Source organism: Podarcis tiliguerta (genome assembly GCF_965153285.1).
Source record: "Podarcis tiliguerta genome assembly, chromosome: 4".
In the NCBI taxonomy this organism is placed as follows: Eukaryota; Metazoa; Chordata; class Lepidosauria; order Squamata; family Lacertidae; genus Podarcis; species Podarcis tiliguerta.
The window spans coordinates 81701098-81716941 of record NC_139537.1 but is presented as its reverse complement, the minus strand read 5'-3'; the positions used below and the strand labels follow the sequence as shown (position 1 = coordinate 81716941).

General features: G+C 44.9%; 1 protein-coding gene across 14 annotated transcripts in view; it reads left to right on the top strand.

Annotated features, from left to right (window-relative positions):
- The first annotated feature begins 1565 nt into the window (after nucleotides 1-1565).
- Nucleotides 1566-15844, top strand: part of FARP1 (FERM, ARH/RhoGEF and pleckstrin domain protein 1) — a 188097-nt gene continuing 173818 nt past the window's right edge. For 3 of the 14 annotated variants that reach the window (XM_083437655.1, XM_083437662.1, XM_083437658.1), the window contains exon 1: nucleotides 2429-2564. The gene's annotated coding sequence lies outside the window, so the exon portion shown is untranslated. Of the gene's footprint in view, nucleotides 1813-1906; nucleotides 2334-2428; nucleotides 2565-2699; nucleotides 3076-15844 lie in introns of those variants that run through there. The other 11 variants (XM_083437664.1, XM_083437660.1, XM_083437661.1 and 8 more) reach the window with 9 other exon arrangements.

The window sequence follows — 15844 nt, the reverse complement described above, 5'->3', positions numbered from 1 at the left end:
CTGATAGAACTATCCTCCGTGGTTGTTGGTTTTTTTGTCTATCCTGTCTGAAAGCTATGTATCCTAGTGGCCATCCGTATACCTTTATAGGGTTTTGGGTTGCACATCTCTTTGCTGATTTCTCTACAAAGGAGGAGTACGTTGTTATAGATTTATTATTAGATTTCTGTTAATGGGGCTGCCTACCAGCATGGGACTGACCCAGTCAACATCTCAGACAACAGAATGTTGGTAACTGGTGATATTCAAGTAGCATTCCTCCTGGGAGCTAAGTTGGCTCAAGGAAACATCGGGCTGTAGTCAACAAAGTGGACCAATTGAAATTAAAGACCATATCTGTATTGGCTCAATGGGTCTAATCTGAGTAAAGCTTAGTTGAATGAATACCATCACAGTCTGAATCATAATGTGAAGTTTGCTGGTGCCTCCACCTATGCTCAACCTGCGTATTTGTAAATAAATTACAAAATCCAGCAGCCTCCTTCCCATAGATACCGGCCCCAAGTAACACTATCATCAGCTTGCATTAGCAGTAGTACATATTGAATATGTATTAAGTAGTACATAGTGAAGAAAAAGACAAAGCCATAGGTGACATGCCGGCTGTTGCAAGTACCGTAGCATCATTTTTTGTGAGTCTAATGAGCCGGGGAAATGGCAAACACAACGACCATGTGCAAAGTACAAATCCAGGTCCACCAGGAATTTTTTTATGACAGTAAGAGGTGTTTGACAGTGAAATGGTCTCCCTCAGGAGGTTGTGGGCTCTCCTTCTTTGGATGTTTTTAAGCAGAGATTGGATGGTCATCTGCCATGGATGCTTTAACTGAGATTCCTGCATTAGGGGTGGACTAGATGACTATGGAGTCCCTTCCAATCCTATGATTTTATGCTTCACACATTCTATGTGCTGCCATCATAAGACGTAAGTACAGTGGTACCTCGGGTTAAGTACTTAATTCGTTCCGGACGTCTGTACTTAACCTGAAACTGTTCTTAACCTGAAGCACCACTTTAGCTAATGGAGCCTCCTGCTGCTGCTGCCTCGCCGCAGGAGCACAATTTCTGTTCTCATCCTGAAGCAAAGTTCTTAACCTGAAGCACTATTTCTGGGTTAGCGGAGTCTGTAACCTGAAGCATATGTAACCCGAGGTACCACTGTAACTGAGAACTGTGGGAAAGAGACAATGGTTCAGGTCTCCGAATAGTGGTGAATCTGATTTTCCTGGAGTAGGAGTGCTAACTTGGCCCGTGACTGTGGGTGCCATAGTGTGCATGGCCCTGGCACCAAAATTTGTGGGAACCTGGCCGCTTCATGGGGAATTTTGTGGGTGCTGGGGCCCCCAGGGAGTTGGCAGAGACAAGAATGGTTTGAAAGGAACCTGGGATTTTTTTATTTTTTGCAAGGCAGGTACTATAGGAGCCAACTCCTAGGGGCTGCCGTCCCTTCTGGCTCCCCTCCCCCCCCAATAAAATATTTATGGGACCCCCCCCCCCCAAAAAAGTTGATGGGCGTTTCCATTCGAATAGCGTGTTTGTGTGCCATGTCATGTGATCGATTGTGTGGGGCGGGGCTTACCTGGCCGCCCCCCACCCAATATTTTATTGCAGTTGGCGGTAATCCTGGCAGGTACTGAGCCTGAACTGTTACCTGGTGGCTCGGCTTGAACCCCGCGCCGCCGTCGCCGCCTCGAGACCTTCGGACGCTTGTGGCCTCCGCCGCGCCTCGTTCGAAACGAGAGACTTGCATGAGTTGACCCTTGGCGAGAAGGCGGGAAAAAGGCTCCTCCCGCCCCGCGTTCTGTGCGGAGGGTGAGTCTTGGGTGGGTTGGGGGGCGCTTTGCGCGCGCGGGCTGCGCTTATTCCGCGTGAGGAGGAGAAGAAAGGCGGCCGGGGCGGGGGCCGCCTGTGCAGCAGCCGGGGCAGGACTGGCGTGCGGACGCTGGAGGGGGCTCTTCGCCGCCGCGCCTTTCCCCGAGGCGGGGGCCGGAGTGGGAGTGGGAGGGGAAAGAGAAGGCGGCGACGGCGGCGGTAGGAGCAGCAGCAGCAGCAGCGCTCGCTTCCCGCTCCTGGGTCGGCGGGGCTCCGCTCCCCTGACCCTCTGGCCTCCCTTTCCCCGCGCGCAAAAAGGCGAGCGAAGCTGGAGAGCCATGGCGCCCTCGTTCCCGTCGCCCGCTCGCCGCCGCCGCTCCCCTTGCCTTCCCCCTCCTCCTCGCCACCACACCGCCTCCCGGAGCCTTTAATGGCTCGGACCCTTCGGCGGCCCCAAGCCGACTCGTCCTGCGCCACCACAGCGAGCGAGAGAGCGAGCCCCAGGAGGAGCGCCGCGCACGGTGAGCAGGGGCGGCGCGCGGACCTCGGAGCAAACAATGGGGGAGAGGGGTTGGAGGGGGCGGGCGCGTGGGCGCTTGCGGGGCTGAGGGGGCGGCGGCTCCCGAGTCCGGGCGCGGGGGCCGCTCCGGCGAGGAGGAGAAGCAGCCCTTTTTATGTTCGTCCGCCGCCGGAGACGCTTCTTGCGGGGGTGAGGCGCCAGCCCTGGAAATCCGCTTGGACCAGGCTGAGAGGTGTGTGTATGTTTTGTGTGCTGTGTTTTGCGGTCTCTTTCTCTCTCCCCCCCCCCCCCCGTCTTTATGGCACACGCCCCCGCTCCGGTTTTGCACGCCGCTACTTCCAGAAGTTGCCTTTTGTCTCCTCGATCCGATTTGGAAGTTGCTGGGGCGAAGGGCTCCTCTTCTGACTTCTCTCGCTCTCCCCGCCCCCTTCTCGCTTTGCAGTATCTCTGGTGGGCCTGCGCCCCCACCCCCAGTCCCTCCCCAGGATGCGATCTTTCGTCTTGGGGGGGGGGGCTTTGAAATGTTTGTGTGATTCAAATCGCCTCACCTACCCCTTTGTATATAAGAATAAGAATCATCCGGCTCGCCTTTCTCTATTGACGGCCGGGCGGTGCGTCTAGGCAGAGCTGGCTGCGCACAAAGGAAGCCGAGGGAGCGCCTGGGATGGACGGACGGGACGGACAGACGTGGGGAGGAGCAGCCAGCCTTGCTTCTCATCTGGAACCGTTTAACTCCGCCAAAGGTCGGGTCTCGACCCAGCGGCGGGGGGGCGGGTAGGGGATCGCGGAGCATTTATTAGGGTTCCTCAATATGGGCAGGGGAGGGGTGCGCAGCTAAGGTAGGGGGTGCCATTCAAAGGAGGCCTTGGTGACCGAGGTGTGGTATTCGCCTCAGTTGGAAGATACCTGGTGTTTTTAAGCAGGGTGGGAGGTGGGGAATCAAATCAGAGCTATTGGGCACAATACAGTGTGTCCCGTTGAAGTGAGAGGATGGGTTCGCAAGAGCCTGGTGGTTCATTTCGGAGGAGGGGTGGTTGTTTCCCCCCCTGGTAGATTGTGCCTCATGTTAATTAGTTGGAAGGATTGCCATTTGGCTTTCCAGCCTCTTGACAGGTACCCAAGTGTTTTAGGTTGTGAATTGACTGAAACACACCCTTTTCTGGCTCCCATGATCAGACCTTGCAGCTGAACAATGCACAGTGTCTTTACACATCCAGAGTGCAACTGCTGCGTTCCTACCATGGAAGCTCATAAAGGTATGCACACTATCTACCGTATTTGCTCAAATGCAATGCGCACTTTTTTGGCCAAATTAACGTCGCGAAAATCAGGGAGTGCGTTATTAGATTTGATTGTGCCGGCAAACCAAACCCTTTTGGTTTCAAGGTTTGAGGTGCGCATTAGATTCGTGTAAATATGGTAGTACAAGCTAAGTGAATTGTTTTTGAAAACGGATGAGACGAGGGGAAAGTTATGGAAGGGAACTAAAGAATCCAGCTACCAAGAAGGCCCTCTGGACTTAAGCTCACTGTGTGTGTGTGTGTGTGTGTGTGTGTGTGTACACAACAGGCTGTATACACACCCACACACACACACCCCTGGCTGAAAACCTGGATCTAAGTTGCAGCTGATACCCCAGGTCTCAACTGAGTCAACAAAGGAGAAAATGCTAAAGAATATGTGACATGCCACCCCACTCTCCATGACCCAATCATTCTAAATTAATAAGAAGTGAAGCTCCAAGATCAGGAGTTACGTGACCTATTTGGTCCCATGGCAGTGGCCCTCTTTTTTCTTTTGCCTTGATCACATAGTTTCAGGTGCAACCAAAGCAAGATGTGGTATGGTCTATTTGGGCCGGCTTCACAGATAGGTTTACATCAGCTGCTTTCTTATCACTTGATTGCTCAACACCTGATGACTCACAGCTGAATGTGCGAATTGACTCAGCATTGAAAAGAACCGTGCTTGAGGCTATGGGAGGCAGTACAAAATTTGTTTGGGGACTTTTTCACACTGTGGCTAAAAGTTGAGATGCTGGTCATTGGTCAAATATTCCATGAAGTCCAGAAAGCCCCTGTGGGCTCCTAAATCATGATGTGTTCTGGCAGCAGTGGCAAGGGATAAAAGGCACTTGCTTCCCATGCCTGAAGGTCAGGAGACACCCTGCTTCACCTCATCTTGGAGCAGGCAACCCCTGCCCTATAGATCATTTGGAAGAGTTTCCCCCTCCTAGCTAAACTACATAGTCTTAACTCTACTGGGCTTTTGATAAACTACATGCATCTCACTGCAGAGGAATTTGAAGTATAGGAAAGAGAATGAAACAGACAACAGAATTTTGGAAGGTATTGACTGCATTTTTACATGCATGAACGGTGAATGCAAATACATGTGCAGCCTCTTAGTAAAACGGAGCATGCAATGGCTGGTAGTAATTTGCAGCTACATTCCATAAGGAGCATGCAATGGCTGGTAGTAATTTGCAGCTACATTCCATAAGGCTACATGGTATGTGGGAGACCATGCATATCGATAGCCAACACAGAGCAGAGCTGCAGATTTTCTCTTCCTTCAGCCTGTCATGTCTAGATCACTTCTAATGCAATGAACCATCTGTTGGGCCACAACCACCCTGAGGGTGAGATGCAGGATCAATATTAGACAGGCGCAGAAGTAATCTCTTTCCAAATAAAACATGCCCAGGAGCACTGTGCCATCAGCCTTGGGGGGCATTGTTCTCCATTGCAAAGGAACTGTGCACATGCTGAGAGGCAGCCTACACAAACCACAGGTGCACATTGAGTCTACTGCATTTGTTGTAGGGGGGGAGGACTTCTGTACCATTTGGAATAGTACTGTATAAAGCTCTTGGGAGCTTTTAGTTGTGAATCTTCTAGAGAAGTGGTGGAAGCATATCTATCATTTAAATTAACTGATCAATGCATTTATATCTCATCTTACTTCCAGAGCCCTTATGTGGCTCTAGCTCAGATCCCTATAGGTTGCCTTCCAGCAAATGTGCATTATACGGTTCTGGAAATCTGATTGTCCTCAACCCACTTGCTTGCATCCAGATGACCCAGTGACCAAGGAATCCCCTTCTTTTCAATCTTCCCACTCCTGTTTGCACACGGGCTGACTGGGTTCTACTTTTGCAGCCTCATAGCTGACTTCATGCCAGCATGTGAACTACTTTAGGTGGAACCACATGGGAGGTGCTAAGGAAACATCACTGCCCTTGGGTACTTTCTGTACCCTCTCCCTATGTACCTTTCTGTAAATTAAGATCTGCATTGTGAAATGACTCCTTCAGGTGTCTCTGCCACCTAAGCTGAGTCAGGGGCTGATGAGAGAAAGGGCCTTCTTTGTGTTGGCACCCCAATTGTGGAACACTTCCCAGAGAGACCCACCTGGTGCCTAATTGCACTTTCAGCACCAGGCAGAGACCTTTTTTTTTTATCTTCCATGTTTGTAAGACAATTTCAATCCCACTGTCTTTAACACTGCTTTTACCATTTGTTGCTTACAGTTTAATTCTTTTCTTCTTTTTGTAAACTGCCCTGGGAAATTAATTGAGGAGTAGTATAAAAATACTTGTAATATATTATTTCTGGATGAGACTGGAAGAGGGAATGTGTGCTTTGTTACTAAGCAACCACATTTGTGGTTCCTTCAGTCAGTCTTCCCCTTTCCAGATAATCTTATTGCTGTCATAAAGGAATTATATACAGATACACAGTTTAATTTATTTCCATCTGAACTGGCCTCTGCTTGTTTTGGTTCTTGTTGACTGTCCACATAGGGGACAGGGATAAGACTTGAGATAATGATGGTTGACAAGACCTGCGTCTCTGGGATGCTAAGGATTCACAGCATTGACAAGGGTTTTGCCTTTGTGGTTTGATGGTGTTTAGCAGTAGTATCCGAAGAGCACTTCGTGCAGCTGCCTTGCTTATACCTTGTGTGTTGTCAGAGTGGCATCATCTCTCGCTCTTGCCTTTACAACCATAATGCCATTCCACAGTGATGCATTCTCGTGATGCTTAAACGGAGCTTCCCTTATGCCTTGACACTTACCGCTGGGCACAGTGAAATTCATTTCACAGCACTGAAGTCCAAAAGGACCGTTTCACACATTACATGTTTTGATGTATACCTAAAAATAGGAGGCATTTAATGACCTAGATAGGTCCTCAGAAATGCATGTGCACCAACATGTATGTCATACAGGTACATGTCTCAAGGTGGACTGTAATTGCTGGCATATTCAGTGGGAGACCTGGATTTGCCTCTGCATCTTGTGTGACATGATATTCGCATGACCTTGGAGGCTATCTCTTCTCTTATGTCTCATTATGCTCCCTTGTATCAGCTGTGAACATCCCAGTTCAGGCAACAAGGAGATGCAAAAACAATGGCTTCCCCATGTTTATGCCCTTCCGTTTTTCTGGAATCCTGATGACATGCAGAATCTCTTTTAAAATCACTTTAGGTTCTTTTAATTTGGGATTGCATTTGATGGTCACAGAGAAACTTAATCATGGAAAGAGCTTTTGGCATATGTTTCGTGTGGAGTCTTAGTTCTAGGTTTGTTTGTTTTTAATTCCTTTTTAAAATTGAAAGCTGTACTGTAAAATATTTACAGCAAAACTGAACAAACACAAAATACTTTGCATGAAGTTTGGTTTATTCTGGAATGTTAAAAACTTCTAAATTCCTCTCCCCAGCCATCATCAGACCAATCCACAGTAAGAAAGATTGATATAAAAATAGAGAGAGTGATTATTGGCTAACCCAAAAACGAGGTGAGGATCTGAAGGCACCTGAAAAAGGTTTTTATGGAGACTAGAAGCAAACTAGAAGCCGTACCTTGGATTTTCGAATGGCTTAGTTATCGAACGTTTTGGCTCCTGAACGCTGCAAACCCGGAAGTGACAGTTCCAATTTGCAAACTAGTTTTGGAAGCCAAATGTCAGACGGGGCTTCCGCGGCTTCTGATTGGCTGCAGGAGCAGCTTCTGATTGGCTGCAGGAGCTTTCTGCAGCCAATCAGAAGCAGCTTTAGTTTCTGAACATTTTGGACGTCAAACGGACTTCCAGAACGGATTCCGTTCAGCTTCCAAGGTACGACTGTATTGTCCACACTGATTGCTAGTGACTCTTTGGCCTATCAGTCAAAGGTCTTTTACAGACCTACCAGGTACCTGAGTTACTTGAAACTGAAGATGCTGAGGATTGTACCTGGACTTTCTGTGTGCAAAACAGGAATTCTACAACTAAACTACAGCTTAAAGCAGAGGGATCTGTGGCAGAGGACAGTGTGTACATGGAGATTTTTTTCCTGACCTATTTCTTTTCCTTGTCGTCTGCCCTAGTTTGCACTGCCAGCCAGTGTACTTGACCACTTGTATACAGTTGTCCATGTCCCTGTTTCAGGCAGAAACATGAATCTGATGTTGTTCTTCTTCTTTTTAAGGGTGCACATTCTCTCCAAGGTTATTTCGCATCGGGATTGGGAGTACCCATAGTGGGTTATGTGTAATTAGGACTGCAAGCTTTAATCGATTTTAATCATTGTGATTATTCAATTTGAGTTTCAGTGGCTGATTAAAATTTGCCCCTCAACTAACCCGTGATGTTGACGACAAAAGTCAGATGGGGCACTTGAAGGGCATGTCAATGGCTGGGCTATATAGATGTGCCATTTTCCTTTTCAATGAGCCAAAACTGATAGAACTCCTTGAAGGATAACTCTTCCCATAAGATTTATCGATAGCTAGCAAAGTTTTCATGGAACACTTTCTCTCCTTCTAAAAATAAGAACCAAAAGCAGTTGATAGGCATGAGGGTGGTACCTTGGGTTACAGACGCTTCAGGTTACATAAGCTTCAGGTTACAGACTCCGCTAACCCAGAAATAGTGCCTCGGGTTAAAAACTTTTCTTCAGGATGAGAACAGGAATCGTGCTATGGTGGCGCAGCAGCAGCAGGAGGCCCCATTAGCTAAAGTGGTACCTCAGGTTAAGAACAGTTTCAGGTTAAGAACGGACCTCCAGAACGAATTAAGTACTTAACTCGAGGTACCACTGTATCTTGATCTTTGATTGGAATAGATGAATCTTGAAGATGTTCATTTCAGAAGCTGTTTGGCATCCTACTACATCTGGGGCATATTACGGATGCTGTCATTTTAATGTGGAATAGTATCTTTTATTTATTGCAATTTATGCTGTCTTGTCCTTAAGGAAAATGAACTCTTCAAAGAACTTCAGAGTCCTTTCTGTACATTACAAAATGTCAGTGATTGACTTAGATTTAATTGGCTGAAAAGCTTGACAGCAAATCGATTTGAGAGTCTTTAATCAGTTGGCATTCCTTGCTAGTAATAAATAGAAGTTTTAAAAATCTGGAGTTCCCCAGTCTAAAAATTGAAAGCAAGACAGAGCAAGTTTTCAATTTTTCTTTCCTTTTGTTAAGAAATGTTGTTGTTGTTGTTCACTGCAAACTGTATAAGTGTAGCATGATATGTTGAAAGTAACATTCTATTAAACCATGATATCTTCTTAGGCCTTCTTTTAAGTAGATTGCTCTCCTGAGGATGAGGAAATAACTGTTTAAACACGGGGGCTAGTTGGTTGTTTTAGTGTGTGTGTTTTTCTTCTAAGTGCATAGACATTTTTGCCTTGTAACATATCCAATATAAATCTTTGGATAACCTGTTGATATTGGAGTAAATCCATTTTAAGTAATGTTGCGCTGTGTTATAACTCTTCCACCATCAAATACGTGACCAGTCGTAGTGTGTTTGTATCCAAAATATAAGTTTGCCACCAGACAACAGAGAATATACTTGGTTTACAGATACAATGGACACTCGGCTTGCGAACGTGATCCGAGCGGGATGCACGTTCGCAACCCGCAGCGGCGCGCCTGTAACCTGAAAAGACGCAACCTGAAGCATCTGTAACCCAAGGTATGACACCAGTCATATTAACTCCATTCAGATGTCATGCCCAATGATGGATATCAAGGAAGTTTCGCTGTAGTGTTAGATGCAAAGCTTTCTTGGAGCTATGCCTGTATAGATAAAATAGAATTGGAAACCATGATTTGAAATGGATTTTCAAACTATGTTTTGTAATATCTGTGCTTTGCAGTAATTTATGAAATCTGTACACCGTAGTTACATCTCAGGAGGTTGCCGCATCAGAAATATGGGAGTGCCAAGTAAATGTAAACAAACACTAAACAATAGTTTGCCTGATTTTTAAAACTGAAACCGTGGTTTGAGCTTCCTAACTATTTTAGCACAAACCATAGTGTAATGTTATGTCTTGAGTTGAGACAACTGAAATGGCCAAGAGCAGCTTGGCACATGGAGTCTGCTGTTGGCAATCTACCGGCATATGAATGTAGTTGCTATTTCAAAAATGAGGAATTGCATGCTGAGAACTGTAGTTCTTGAGCTAAATATTTTCTTTCAAATGAGTTTTCTGCGGCCACTCGGTTGACAGCGCAACATTCCAGCGGTACTTGGGATTCCCCCCTATCTTTAAGGAATACGTTATTCATTGAAAAAGCTGACTTTGCATCTGTTAGAATGGGATTCGAATGTTCCTTTGTAAAGTAACTTTCTGTGGAACTGGATAGAATTAGAGCCATTCAGATACCTTACGAACCAGTTAATGTGTGTTAAATGCAAGTCTGTGAGTTTAAGCTTTAAACATGCAAACATCTGAATATACATTTTATTTATGGAATGCAAACTTACTCCTGAGTACACTTGGGATTTCAGCCTACTGCTGTTGGCAATTGTGTATATATATTATCTTATTAATAACTGATTTCAGTACAAAGTCCAATTACACGTCAGGTGAGAAAGTATTGCATTAATATAAGTTAGATATCAGGATGGCTTATGTTACAATATTCGCTATGCCTCTTTTTTTGGTATTGATACACTTTGCAGTGAGTGCATCTAGCTTGTTGTAAGAGAGAGAGAAAATCCTGATTTATCACAAGAAGAAGAAGAAGAGGAGGAGGAGTTTGGATTTGATATCCCGCCTTTCACTCCCCTTCAGGAGTCTCAAAGCGGCTAACATTCTCCTTTCCCTTCCTCCCCCACAACAAACACTCTGTGAGGTGAGTGGGGCTGAGAGACTTCAAAGAAGTGTGACTGGCCCAAGGTCACCCAGCAGCTGCATGTGGAGGAGCAGGGAATCGAACCCGGTTCCCCAGATTACGAAACTACCGCTCTTAACCACTACACCACACTGGCCAAATTATTGTGTTGAGATTACTTCTCTCCCTCTCCCATTGTCCTGCTAACACAGTTATAGTAAGCCTTTTTCGGTCTGAGAGTCACATTTCATTCTGGGCTAAATATCAGTGGTGGGTGGAGCCAATGTCAAAATGGGTGGAGCTAGCTTCTGCACATACGCAAACTCTTCACTGTCCATCATCCAGGCAAAAAAAAAAGCATTCTAGCCAGGCAAAAGCACTCAAGGAGGGGGTGCAGAGTGGGGGCTGGAAGGGCTGTGGTCTGGAGAAGATTATAGCCTGGAAAGAGGCCCAAGAACCAGATAGAGAGACCAAGGGCCACATTCCTGGCTTTGAGTTTCCCCAACCCTGTTAAGGTATCCTAACTCATGGGTATGCAAACTAAGGCCCAGGGGCCAGATCCGGTCCGGTCACCTTCTAAATGTGGTAGGCGGACAGTTTGGGAATCAGTGTGTTTTTACATGAGTAGAATGTGTTCTTTTATTTAAAATGCATCTCTGGGTTATTTGTGGGGAATAGGAATTCGTTCAATCCCCCCCCCCAAAAAAAAATAGTCCGGCCCCCCACAAGGTCTGAGGGACAGTGGACCGGCCCCCTGCTGAAAAAGTTTGCTAACCCCTGTCCTGAATTTTGTGGTGCAGAGGTCTGCTCAGTTGTTCCTTTTCAACTGGTTTTAATTTTCTGCATATTTTACAACATGCCTAATGGTTGTAACTGATGAAATCAGTATTTGGGGTTGGAAAGAAAAAAACTCAAGTATATAAGAAAAGAATCTGCATAGGGCAATTACATTATTATTATTATTATTATTATTATTATTATTATTATTATTTTATTTTAAAAATCAACCACAAAACAAAACTATTCACACATTATTTCCATCAAAGGATAGGGCAACACCTTTTGGTTCAGAGAGATACTGTTTTGGCATGGCAATTTGTAATATTTCTTGCCCATTCCATTAAAAAACCTTGAAAATTCTCCAGACCGTTTTAGAAGGACGTAGACAGAGGGATTGAAAATTAAATTTGCAAAATGTGCTAGGCAGTTTTGCTGTGCTTTATGCTTTTATCTCAATCCCCAGAAATACTGGGTTTGGTTGGTAATAATTAATCTTGCAAAAATGGTTACAGTTTATAAGTGGCATATACTTTATGGATCGAGAGATTGTTCTCATATTCAGTGTTCACTTGACATGTAAAATGTGAATATGACTTAGGTGTGTCCAACTCGTGTATAATATTGATGAACTTCTCCGGGAAGTTGGCCGCAATTGAGTACAGTTCCATATTAAGTGTCTACTTGGCAAGAGACCTGGGTTTGCTGCCATGCAGTGTGTGAAATGTTCCTGAACAATGGAAGGACAGGAAAGCGAAGGAGAAACATTGACTAGGATCCAAAGAGCTGCTTGGGCTGACCCCAACGGCTTGTTCTCACCCAGCAGATTTTCTTCTTCTTGCTTTCCTTTGAGCAGTAGATCACCATGTGATACCACAACTCCTTTAACAGTTCCTTTCTTAAAAGCCTTTTGTGTCATGGTGGGGTTACTACTGTACAAGAAATCTGTCCACAGCACCTTCAGATACACCAAACTGGTTGGACGAGTTATTTGGATTCAGGCCATGGTGTGCATTGTATTAATTTAACTCTTTTTTCAGTTGAATGTGTGTGAGCATAGGTTTCTATAGGTTATTCTCTAGCAATAGATTTTTAATCATCAGAGGGAAAGAGCATGCTATAATTAACATGGCAAAGGTAGTTTGACAAGGCAATGGTAAAAAAACCACACCACCATTTCTTACTGCTTGCATATGTGTCACCTGTTTCTGAGCTGAAGCTAATGAGCCTTTTAAAAGAAGTGAGTAGAGGGGACTAGGGTGGCACTGTGGTCTAAACCACTGAGCCTCTTGGGCTTGCCGATCAGAAGGTTGGCGGTTCGAATCCCTGCGACGGGGTGAGCTCCCGTTGCTCTGTCCCAGCTCCTGCCAACCTAGCAGTTCAAAAGCATGCCAGTGCAGGTAGATAAATAGGTACTGCTGTGGCGGGAAGGTAAATGGTGTTTCTGTGCGCTCTGAATTCCGTCGTGGTATTATATAGAGTACAGTGGTACCTTGGTTTAAGATCGGCTTAGTTTATGAACAACTTGGATTAAGAATGCTGCAAACCAGGAAGTAGGTGTTTTGGTTTGTGAACTTTGCCTTGGAAGAAGAACATGTTCTGCTTCCTGTTGAGTGTGTTCCATTTGTAAATTGAGTCCCCCACTGCTATGGGAAAGCACGCCTTGGTTTAAGAACGCTTTGGTTTAAGAACGTACTTCCAGAACGGATTAAGTTTGTAAACCAAGGTACCACTGTAAAGAGCATCAATGTAATACATCATTATTCAAAGATTATTCCTGGCAACTAAATCAATTGAATAATAATAACCCAGGCTTGTAAATCTTAGCATTCTTTCATTTTTGTAACGTAGGTGACTAATGTATTTCGAAAAACAAGCAAGAGTACAGTACTTCATTATAACTTGTTACTGTTTAAGATGCCACAAGACTCCTGGTTGTTTTGGCTACAACAACACTAATGTGGCTACCCTTCTGAACGAAGTATTTCAGAGGAGTCTAAAGCAACTTACTGGTGCTAAGAACAGAATGACTGAAAAGTATAAGTAAAGGAATGCACAGAATATACATTAGACTTCGAAGGATTATTTTACTTAGAATTGTAGGGTTGGAAGGGGCCACAAGGATCATCTAGCCCAACCCCCCCCCTGAAATGCAGGAATCTTTCAACCAACATGGGATTTGAACCCAAAACCCTGAGATTAAGAGACTCATGCTCTACCCGACTGAGCTATCTCGGTTGGAAAGGTTTGCTTTCCAAGGTAGAAATTGTCTTGGGCTCTAGATTATAGGGCAGGGGTGGGGAACCTGAGGCCTGGGGGCCAAATCCAGCCCTCCAGGTCTTTCTATCTGGCCCTTGGGATTCTCCCCAGGCCACGCCCCTTAATAGCCCTGCGTTTTTTGCCAACCTGGAATGGGTCCTTGCTTCTTGCTTGGTAACCAGCCTACAGGGCAAAGGCAAAATTATCATTTGTTGCACCACTCACTTTTGTTCTGGCTCCACCCAGCATTTACCATGTGGCCCCCAGAAGGCTACCCTGAAGTAAATGCGGCCCTCATGCTGAAAAAGGAACCCCGTCCCTTTAAGAGGAAAATAGCAAGTTTTCTAGGTAGAAGTAAAAGAGTGGGATCCTACACAATCTGTCAGCTGTACTATATTATCAGTACATCTTCCATAGAAATCTGTAAAACTTTATGAAATCAACTTTGGGCACTTCTGGATTAAAGGAAGCCCTCTGCTTCTCAGCTCTTCCAGCGACTTTGCAAACCTTGAGCCCTTGAAATGTTCTGGCAAATCACCACAATTAGATAGCCAACCCCTTTTAAGGCACTGTAGCATCGCTCATGTCCTCATTTATTTATATCCCTCTTTATATCGGTAGGGACGCAGGTGGCGCTGTGGGTAAAAGCCTCAGTGCCTAGGACTTGCCGATCAAAAGGTCGGCGGTTCGAATCCCCGCGGCGGGGTGCGCTCCCGTTGCTCAGTCCCAGCGCCTGCCAACCTAGCAGTTCGAAAGCACCCCCGGGTGCAAGTAGATAAATAGGGACCGCTTACTGGCGGGAAGGTAAACGGCGTTTCCGTGTGCGGCTCTGGCTTGCCAGAGCAGCGATGTCACGCTCGCCACGTGACCCGGAAGTGTCTCCGGACAGCGCTGGCCCCTGGCCTCTTAAGTGAGATGGGCGCACAACCCTAGAGTCGGACACGACTGGCCCGTACGGGCAGGGGTACCTTTACCTTTACCTTTATATCGGTGCCTTTCTGACCACCCAGATCCTGAGAGCTAAAGGACCATCGGTGGGGCGGGGCTTACAATAAGCTACCTACAAGGACTACTAAATGCCTTGTTTGTGACCGGTCTGTACTTGTGAGAGGGCTCGTTCAAGACAAAGGAGAAAAGAGTAAAGAATCCACCCAAAGTATAAAACCTTGAAAAGCATAAACTGTCAGGTGTGCTGCATATCAACGCTTCCTGTTATCTGGAGGTAACTACCTGATTCATTACTGCTTTTGTCTGTTTCTGTATTCTGGACATACCTTATGCTTCCAGTTGCTGCATTTTCCACAGAATAGGTATTCCAGACAGGTATCCCAGCCTCCCAAGGTGTCCTAGGCTGAGGAGGTATTTGCTTCAAAAGCCACTGTGTTTTCCTAGGATCAACACAGCTGCTGTTGTTGTTCTTATATTAAATCCAGCTGTGGGTCCCTAAAGTATACAAATAAAATTGCTTTTGTCGTCTCATCTTAGAGTAGTCATTATTTATACTAGGCAGCCAGATTAAAGAATCCACTGCGTTTGGGAGAAGCTTTTATATCCTCCCCACTAAACCCCGACTTCAGTTTTTAGTCTATGAAGTCTGCAGCGCTGCCATCTTCAGAGGCAAGGCAATCAGGCAAAAGTTTGATGGATGCAAATAGATAGATATTCCCCCCCCCTTTTATTTATTTTTAAATTTATTTAACATAATACAAAATATAAGCAAAATATTGCAAATACATACATACATACATACATACATATATATTTCAAATAAGCACATATATATGAAAAAAGGAACAAAGGGGGGGGGGAGAAGAAAAGTTGGAAGAAATTCTTCCAAGTTTATTCTACAAATATATCAATATGAAAATAATAAAATTTCATTGATTGACTTCCATCACTTACACTGCACTTCCTATATACATTTTAAGCAAGATTGTATCTGTTGTCCCGTATTTTTCCCATACAATCTCACACAAATAATCTAATCAATAAGTTTTCTAAATCTTTCGTAAATCTATTCTAAACACAGCCAATACCTTACATTTAATCTTTGTCTACATAAATAATCATTTAAACATTTTCATTGTTTCTGGATTATATTTTTTGGTTTTTTTCTTATCAAACCAGTCAACTTTGCTAATTCCAAGTATTCGCAAAATTTATTCAACCATTCATCTTTGGTTGGAACATAATTTCCTTTCCAATTATTGGCTATCAACATTCTCGCTGCTGTTGTTGCGTACAGTAAAATATTATGATGGAGAATGATGGCAAATAGATATAGATAGATATACTTCTGTGGTAGTAGACCACAGTAGTAATGAGCAGAGGAAGGAAAGAAAACCAATTGAGAC